Source organism: Artemia sp. Qi Xiang Cuo, unplaced genomic scaffold (genome assembly GCF_049724085.1).
Source record: "Artemia sp. Qi Xiang Cuo unplaced genomic scaffold, ASM4972408v1 HiC_scaffold_22, whole genome shotgun sequence".
Taxonomy (NCBI): domain Eukaryota; kingdom Metazoa; phylum Arthropoda; class Branchiopoda; order Anostraca; family Artemiidae; genus Artemia; species Artemia sp. Qi Xiang Cuo.
Window position 1 is genome coordinate 2,657,425 of NW_028297431.1, and position 9,847 is coordinate 2,667,271.

The window sequence follows — 9,847 nt, forward strand, 5'->3', positions numbered from 1 at the left end:
CAGAGGGAAAGAAAATTCAAAAAGAGAAAAAATTCTATAAATGAAAAGAAATAAAGAACAAACAAATAAGAAAATATGAAAAAATACACAAGCCATTGTGCAATAACTTAAAGGGTATCTGCAAATGATCAGAGTCTCTTTGGGTTTGTATCATTTTGTTGCCGTACAAATATACTTCCTCGATCCGTATACGTTCTTAACATACGTTCTTAACACCGAATTTGTCACACGTTCAAGGATTGACTTTCTAATTGTTGTGAGACATTTGCTCATTTTGCTGATTTGGCTAGTTTTCCCTTAGCTCTGAAAACAGCGTAAGCAGTCTCTTTATCAGCGAACTTCCCTGGGACCAGGGCTACCTTGCTAGCCAATTTATTTGGAGCAGTCGAATTTTGGAGTCTCATCGGTTTACAGTTACAACTTTATCTTTCTTAACAACCGAAAGCCCCATCTTGTTAATAACTGTATCCAACACTGTCGCACTCAGCTCAGTCCCTGGTGGCTGCATTAGTCCAAAGAAAACAAGTACATCCAGCAACCGCTCTTGCTCAAAATCATCCACTTTATCTTCAAGTTTCATAATTTGAGTCCCCCTATAAGTTTGTCAACTCTCTCAAATTTTCCGCTGTATTCGAGATTAATTGCGTCAAATATTTCTGAGACTATATGCTCGCTATTTGTTACTTGATTAAAATCTTCAACTTTTTCCGAAACTTTTTTTTGTATATCCAGCAATGTTTTGCTTTCATTTTCATCATCTCAGCCTGTGTTGAGACAAGTTGACTGCAAATCGACGACGCTTCTGAAGTTGTCTTTGTTGTCTCGGCATTTCGAGTTTTTTTTTCAGTTCTCTTTTTTAAGAAATCAATATAAATATTTGGCTGAATTTTATACTCTACGGACGCACTTTTCAATCCTTTATTAGTTGTCTTCGAAGCGCCATCATAGTTATCCCTAAAGTTTAGTAAATGAGCATCTTTTATAACTTAAAATCGGTGAGTACCGTTTCAAAACATGATAAACTTCGTAGGCTGTCCTTCTCCGGTTTTTACTCGGACTACACCAACTGGCCATAATGGATAATCCTGAAAACGGACAAACACTACATCGCCTATCTTGAATAGTGCCATGCTTTTAGTCTTTAATGAAAATTCATTAATGGATAATTAAATTTGAATTTTGTAGGTTTTTTGTATAGAACGAAGCTACAGAACGTAGGTTTTTTACGAAGCTACAGAAGTAGCTTCGTACCTGTTTAGTGCTACCTATTTGGTGGTTTTATTTAGTAAATTAGCTTCGGAAAAAGTTCGTATCTGTCTGTGGTTCTTGAAAACAGAACAGAAACAGAAACAAGTCTGTCAAAACAGGTGACCTGCTTCTCTTTTTTGCTTTGTTTTGGAAAAACTGAAACGAAAAAAAAAACAGATGAAAAAATAAAAAACAGAACAGAAACAGGTTCGTCATAAACAGGTGACCTGTTTCTCCTTTTTGTTCTGTTTTTTTTTTTTTTTTTTTTTGAAAAAACAGAAACGAAAAAAAAACATATGAAAAAAACAGAACAGAAAAAGAAACAGGTCCGTCACAAAACAGGTAACCTATTTCTCCTTTCTGTTATTTTTTTGTGGGGGGGGGACAGGTCAGACAGAAACAGAAACAGAAATAAAAACACAAACAGTGCCGATGCTTAGTGGTACCGTAGTCTTACATCCAAGTTAGCCAAACACAACTATCCATGATTAGTCCAATCAGTCAGTTCAAAAAGATAAGATCGTATCTGATTGCCTAAAAATAAAAATGGTCACTTCTTAAAAAATAAGTACAAAAAGTCAAACTTTAGCGTAAAGGGTTGTGTATTGACGAGGGGGCAGCCCCCCTCATATACGGAATAATTTATACTTTTTTTAAGTTTTAATGTTGCTCCCTACTTCTAACTGAAAAAAAAAACTTTTTTTAAATTAAATTTCTGATCGTTTTACAAATACTGCTGGGAAATCCACCCCCGCTTCTATGAAAATCTCACCCCACGAAAAATTTCTCCATAGAAATTTTCCTCTCGCGTAAAATCTTCCCCTCCTCCTGGGAAGTCCTCTATTCTCGCTAAAAATTCTTCCCGGAAAATTTCTTGCCAACAATTCTGCCTGAAAATTTCTCCTTAGTATGCTTCATTTATAAAAGACTTTCTTTTTATTTAATTTCTGATCGTTTTTCAAGTCATGGCGAACCCTCCCCTCCTCCGTGGAAAATTTTTTTTTGGAAGTTCCCCCCCCCAAAAAAATGGAAAGTTTCTCCTGCGGAAAATTCTCCCATGGAGAAATTCCCCCGTAGAAAATCCTCCCATGTGAAAATCTCCAAGATAATTTTAACTCCGCTAAAACCCAGACAATTCCTTCCAAATATTTCCACGTTTTAAATTGAGTCATCAAAGTGAAAGTAAGACAAATAAAAATAATTTCGTATAAGATTCCTGGTAAATTCCCCCCGTGCAAATTTCCCCCTGAAGAGCTGACCCACAGAAATTTCCCTCCCCATAGAAAATTCTCCCACCTGGAAAATCCCCCTCCACAGAGAATACTCTCCCTCCTGAAAAATGTCTGTATAATTCCCAGTAACAAATACTATATGTATAGTAATGTACAAATTTCATAACTTGTAGCTCTTTTCCCTTGGGCTATGGGGGTCATGTCATCCTCAAAGCACGTTATTAGCCATTTCCACTATGCTTAACAATATGGCTGTCTCAAGATTTTGACTAGATGACTTTGTGGGAAAAGGGGCGTGGAAGGGGGGCTAGTTGCCCTCCAGTCTTTATGGCTACTTAAAAAGAGCACTAGAACTTTTAATTTTGTTCGAATGACGCCTTTCTCGATTTTATAGAAACTTTGGCTCGATACAGTCACCCCTGGATAAAAAAAAACAACAACATATAAACACGCTTGCTTGATCTTTCTTTTGGTAAAAATGCAAAATTCCACATTTTTGCAGATGGGAGCTTGAAACCTCTACCGTACGGTTCCTGATATACTGAAATTTATGGTGGGATTTTCATTAAGATTGCTTGATTTTTGGGGGCATTTCCCCCATTTTCAAAAACAGACAAATTTTCTTAGGCTCGTGGCTTTTAATCGGTAACATTAAACTTAATGAATCTTATATATTCGGTATCAGCATAAAAAGTGAATTTTTTCAATGTACCTATTGCTATCAAAATTATGGTTTTAGAGTTTTGGCTACTATAGGCTGAGTCACTTCTTACTTCCAGTTCATAAACACGAACTGTTTCATAAGCTTTCACCATTGAGATTATTGAAAAAAATACTTACCATTTTTGAATCGGCTTCAAATTTGATTCTTTTTCACTTGACAGTTTTTTTTTTCAAAATGCGTGTTTAAAATTTTCTTTACTATGGGGTCACAATTCGTTCTTTACTGGGTTTCATTTGATAATGCACAGTGGCAGATCCAGGGGAGGGGCGAGGGGGGCGCGCGCCCCTTAACGTTGTCTAAAGTAGTGTAGTTTACTTAATTAACGCAAGTTCGTGAGTAGTAACCGTCCAATTACTTGAGAACCTACCCGCAAACCTACGCCTGAGGCAGCGGGTATGCGTGTAGGTTTTCAAGTAATTGGGTTACCAGGGTCATTTGCAAAGAGGTATCATTTCTATAGTGTATTCCGGTAATAACCTGGCAAAAAAAAAAAAAAAACTTGCTACTTTAGTAACTGAAATAAATTAGCACTTTAACAAGGTCTAGACCCTACTCATCCAACCAGTTACCCAGGACAAAACAGTATAACCAAACCGACAGTCCGAAAATCAAGTCCAAAATAGAGCAAAATCAGCATCAATAAGCATACATCTATGTTCCAAAACCAAGCTATAGCACCTTAAATCTACAAAAACATTATATTCCCAAGGTGATCACCATATATTGGGGCTCGTCAGATGAAAACTCATTGCCTTAATGGGTTTCGGCGCTTAAATTTCATTACCCAGGCAATTGAGCGCGCCATGCCATAATCTGGCATACCCCTATATAGTGCCACCAATGGAATAAACATAAACAAAACCCAAAACATCCAAAAAATAAAAATATATACCTCAGAAAAATTTTTTTTCAAACATTCTTAACCAACCTTCAAATAACACTGAGAGCGGAACTTCAACCGATTTAAATACAAACAAATAAATAACCGGAACAATTTCACTTTCACTCAAATTCTAAGAATTAAATTCCGAATATTCCACCATAATCTTTACCACAGGTGTCACAATCCAACCCTCAACAACCGGGAAGATAAACCAATTCCGTCAACAAATTACCGTAAAATATTCAAGATATCTTGATAACTTTTATTATACTTATGCAAAAGCTGATTATACTTAAAACAAAGCTTTTTAAATTGCCAAGCAAGTTTATTGGCGGAAAAACCTCTTATGATTAGCTTCTTGCTAAGTAACATACATCTATTTCTAAAATCGATGTAATTAGTACAAATTCTTGCATATCTAAATAGTTGGGAAAAATACGATGAAATGTTATATTTGAATGAATATTACTTTTTGGAAATGGAAAATTAACTATTTCAAAATTAAAATCGTCTGTTTTATTATATATTTAAAAATTTATTGTATTATTAGGTACCACATTAATCTCTAAATCTAGAAAATGGTCATATTTGCCATTTCCATTACTGGATTCCAGCTTTAACTCTGGTGGATATATTTGAATTGCAATCTCTAAAAAATTTGAACAATTTATCACCAGAAGGTCATCTAAATATCTTATTATTTGAGAGCAAATACTTTATATTACTTGGATTCTTTTTATCCGTCATATAATCATATTCTAAATAATTTAGAAATAGGTCCGCTATAACTGGACTGGCATTACCCCCCATAGGAATTCCATTACATTGATAATATAGATGGCCATTAAATTTTATATAAGTATTAAATAGAACAAATTCTAGTAGATCAAAAATCATATCTAGGCTATAACATCTTGAGCTAGTTGTACTATTAAAATAATTAGTCCATCTCGCCTTCTTATTATACGCATCAATTTTTAAAAACGGCAAATTAGACAAAAGAAAAGCTTTCTTAATAATCTTTTTTAAATTTATAAATACTAAATTAATGGGTAAATTTGTATATAATGTAGTGAAATCAAACGAGTCCACTCTTTTGGCTGAAACTAAAGCAAGAGAGTCTATTACTTGCTGCGAATTATTAACACTCCAGAATAGATTAAACTTAGAAAATTTTTTAAGTCCCGAACAATACGCCTCAAAATTATTTTTGATTTCTCCTAAAATACATGACAAGTCAGTAGCCACAACTCTGGTCGGGCACCTTGCTGCCTCCGCAAAAAAGCGTGGTTTCGAGGGATTTTTATGAAATTTTGCCGTCCAATATAAACGGAAAATTTTTATCATTATCATTAACTTTAATATTAAATTTTTTAAAAAGTATATCCCTATTCCAATCAAATTTTTTCTCAGGGAATTGGAATTCATAATTACTCAATAATTTTTGGTGGTATAAAGCCATGCAGTCTACTTAATTTTATTTATACACCGTGTACAAATTTCATTATTAATTCCGGAGATAAAATTGAAATGTCCTGTGTCTTGGATAGTTATATACGGGTTTAAAATTTTAGAACACGACTGTTTAACTTTAGCCAGCGGAGATATGAAAAAGTTAAAGTGGTAACTACCCCCTAGAGGGTGCAGAGTTGAAAGGGTTTGTAAAACTGAAAGATTAGTGCACATTAAATCAAGAGTAGCTTTGCTTTGTGTAGTTGTGGCATTAAAGACATGTTTTAAATTAAAAGCATTACATATAGAATCAAGTCTTATATCGTTTGTGTCACCCATCAGGAAAATTCCTGCATTTGGGTATTTTGATAGTACAAAGTCAGCACTTGCATGTAATTTTTCTATAAAATTGATTTTGTCAGCGCATCTCTGATTAGGGGAGTAATAAAAACAGAACAATTAAATTGAAAGGATGTGGCAAGACTTTAGGTCGAACAAACACCCACCTAATCTCATCAAAGGGAGCAAGACACGGAATTGAGATTTCACTTGGGTACAATTCATTACGGACAAAGAACAGAAGTCCGCCACCTTTCTTACTCAGAGGATTGTTTTCTGGCCTGAGTTTAATAAATTGAGAAAAATTTTTACTCTTTAACATTTTAAAATTTTGAGATTGACCTTCATTAAGATCTATTAAATTTCCTTTATATATTGTATACTGTTTGTCTAATTCATTAAGTTTTTATTACTATATTATTACTTTTTTTATAATAAAAATATTGTTTAATCTAAATAATATTTTTTTTGTCACTTGTTTATAATAATCTTTTTTTATATTACCTATGGTGTCGGGGTGTCGAGTGTAATGCTTGAGGGGGGCTAAACTTCGATCGTGAGAACACGGGCCAGGGGGATCAAATCCATATTTTTCAAAAACAATTGCATTTAATTGAGCAGGTACTAGCGGAGACTAAACAGCGGTAACTAAGTAGCGGTTGAGTTTGGGGTGAGCTGGAGGAATCAAGAGAGATGAGGTTATTTTTGCAGGGGAATGGTACGAAGAGTCCCCGTTGAGTGGGTACGCAAGGTGGTGGGGAATGATAGATGGAAGGGTAGGAAAATGTTGGAAAGAAGCCAGAGGGGTGGGTGGGTTTATCTTTGAAAAAGAAGGAAGGGAGGAAGGACGTGGAGATGGAGCCGGGGTTAGCCTTTGGATATGTATTCGATTAGTAATGACTGTATGGCTCGCGGGATTTCTTGTGTGTGAGCTATTGTATAAAAAATATTTATTAGGATTAGCAGAATTGAAGTGTCCTCTGGGTAGCCCAGTTTTGTGGAACCTACACCGACTCTTAATGATCAATTTGATATGAGGTTTTGCACAGCCAAAGCATCTTCCACTTGAAAATTGTTTACAGATATCAACATGGGGGTATTTGCACAGGTTATTGATACAGCAACTAAAAACATGAAACTTACAAATGTGTAGATATTTACAATTACTACACATACATTTACTGTCTAAAATCTAAAGTACACATTAGGTTAATTACACTTAAGATCACAGAACTCATTTTTTTTAATATATGATATTATTGGGTGAGAACTTCATCTTGTAAGTTAGAACTCATTGTAAATTTTTAAATATTTGTAATTAAAACTTTATTTAAATAATAAAATATATTAAGTTAAAAAAATTTTATAATTAATATTTATAGTAAAATATTTAATACCTTTAAAAAATTATTAATAGGAAAGTTAACTATAACTTGATTGATTGCATATATTGACGTTTTCATTTTCAATGGGTTTTAAAGTTTTTACGCAAATTTAATAATTTATATAATTCATATTTGTATTATAAATATCATATGAATGAGAAACACAGGTAAATATAGTGGATTTTAATGAATGTACAGAATCAACTATTGATAGCTTAAAAATTACTTTTAACATTTTGATGTCATTGTACTTGAAAAGATGAATTTTCTGACTTTCGTAAAGATCAGATTAACTATCATAAAGAAATTCATGATTAGTAATCAGTTTCCTGAGATTGACGATTTCCGCGTCTTTTTTAGGCAATCTTCACATGTATGGGGCTAAAAGTCACTAGCTGTTTCTGCAATGCTTGTGAATTCACCTTCACTGGAACAATAGATTTGGGGGGTAATTTGGGATTGATGGGTTGTGGTTATTTTTGCAGAATCAATCGATCCATCAGAACTATTGTTGACATTACTCGAAGCACAAGGTATACTAGGGGAATTTGTAATACTGCTTCGAACGATCACTGCAATTTGATGTTCGTTGTAGATAGATCAATTTTCATCATCCAAAATAACGGGGGATTTTACAGCCTCTATTGGTTGAACCACTTCTGGTTGATTATCGATGGAATTAATCACGTCGTTTTCAACCATCGACGCTCGGCATTGAACGCATAACCAATATTGGTTTTCGAGGCGATTACTTTTTGTTATGCCAGCACAAGCAGGGTGCAACCAAGCATTGCACTTAGAACACTTGAAAGACCCAGTTCCACATTTTATGTAGCATTCATTACAAGGATGGGACATTCTAGGCTAAAGAATAAAAACGAGACAGACCTTGAATTGGAAGCTATATCTTCAACTAAAACCTGGTCGCCTAAGCCAGGATTAGTACTTGTTCTTGCTAAAGAAAATTTCACAAAGTTGATCTCGCGTCTTCACTTAAAAATCACAAGGGTCATTTATTTCAAAACAAGACGTCTTGACAGGTCAAGATCTAATGGAAGACCCCTTTAGTGGGGCCTTTCCAAGCAGTAGGTAAGGATAACATAAGGTATTTATCATTGAACGTCATTGGTAGGCGCTCCAATGCAAGACAACGGTCGTGGTAAATCAAGAGTTGACCAAAGAGTCGGTTAAGCATGTCTTGTTAAGCAATTTACTAAGCAACGCTCTTAGAAAGGTTTTAAGCATATGTTATTTTCGCCCAGCAAAGAAAAAATTTCTGAGCTCGCTACTAGGTACCAGGTTGTTCATGGCTACAAAGTACTTCGCTTAACCACCAGCTAGGAAATGGTTTCTTTGATAATATTCTACAGCAATACGAGTAAACAGGCTGATAAGCAAATCGGCTGATTATGTCCCAAGAATTCATTTAGAAATCAGTCTAGGAGAGGCTTTTTGGAGAATATAATATAAGCTAAGCAAAGTGAATATTATTCTAGCTGGTTTATTCTAAAACTGACGGCACTGGAACAGAAAATAAAGAGGATATATTCATTAGGATTTACAAAAGTTTTTTTTATCAGCTAATCAGAAAATTCCATAAAGAATTCTCAAGTCATGTTGGGGGAAGGAGAGGAATTTTCCCCCTGTATCCAACCTCTAGTTCAAACCCTAATAGCTGGTGCACCACGAGGCAACACTGTGCAACTGTTGGTTTTGCTGTATCATCGGTTTAAATTTAGCGTTTGGTTAGCATGGAATACGTATATCCTTACGAACAAAAGCAGCTCTCACGGTAGCCTAGTCTTTGAAATTAGGAGGCTGCCTACATAGTTTTTCGATACTTCTAGACTGATAAGGCATCTAATAATTTCGTCCGATGCTATTCTGACCCTATCCGGACCAAAATTGTTGCTTTACCCCACACAGTGGCAAATATCGACATTTTGCTGATTTGACCTGCTTTTTTTTTATTAAATAGGGCACAAGAGCTTTAAATTTACGTCTCAATGAGTTTACTCTTAATATTCTATGACTACTGATTTAAAGACAATACAGCAAAAATAATCCGCACATATTCATAACCGTCCTCTTTGCGGAAAAAACTTTCATACATAGGGGCTTTCCATAGGGGCTTTGTATTTTTTATAAAGGGGTTTGAGACCTCCATTATAGGACTTAAAGACATGTTCGATTTGATTATTTAGATTCCCCCACACCTTATTTTTGGGGACGATTTCTATTCTTTTTTTAATTATACAAATTTATCCTATAACGATATCTTTAAATCAGAACAAGAATAATGATAGTAATTAAATATCCCATATTTGAAATCAGTATACAAATTTATTTTGATGTTTAAATTAGTGTCTATTATTCTCAAAGTTATGTAAACTATTGACAAGGAGCTCTCTACACTAATCATTTATTACCAGAATCAAACCAAAGGACAGATTGGTTTTACCATAAATGCACGATACCGCTGTGATGGAGAGTCTTGACTTTCCCTCGCAGCGTGTTGGTCGTCTCGGTGATGTCTTTTCTTCTCATTTCGGACAGTAGTTTTTCATCGTTTCTAGTTTCTTTC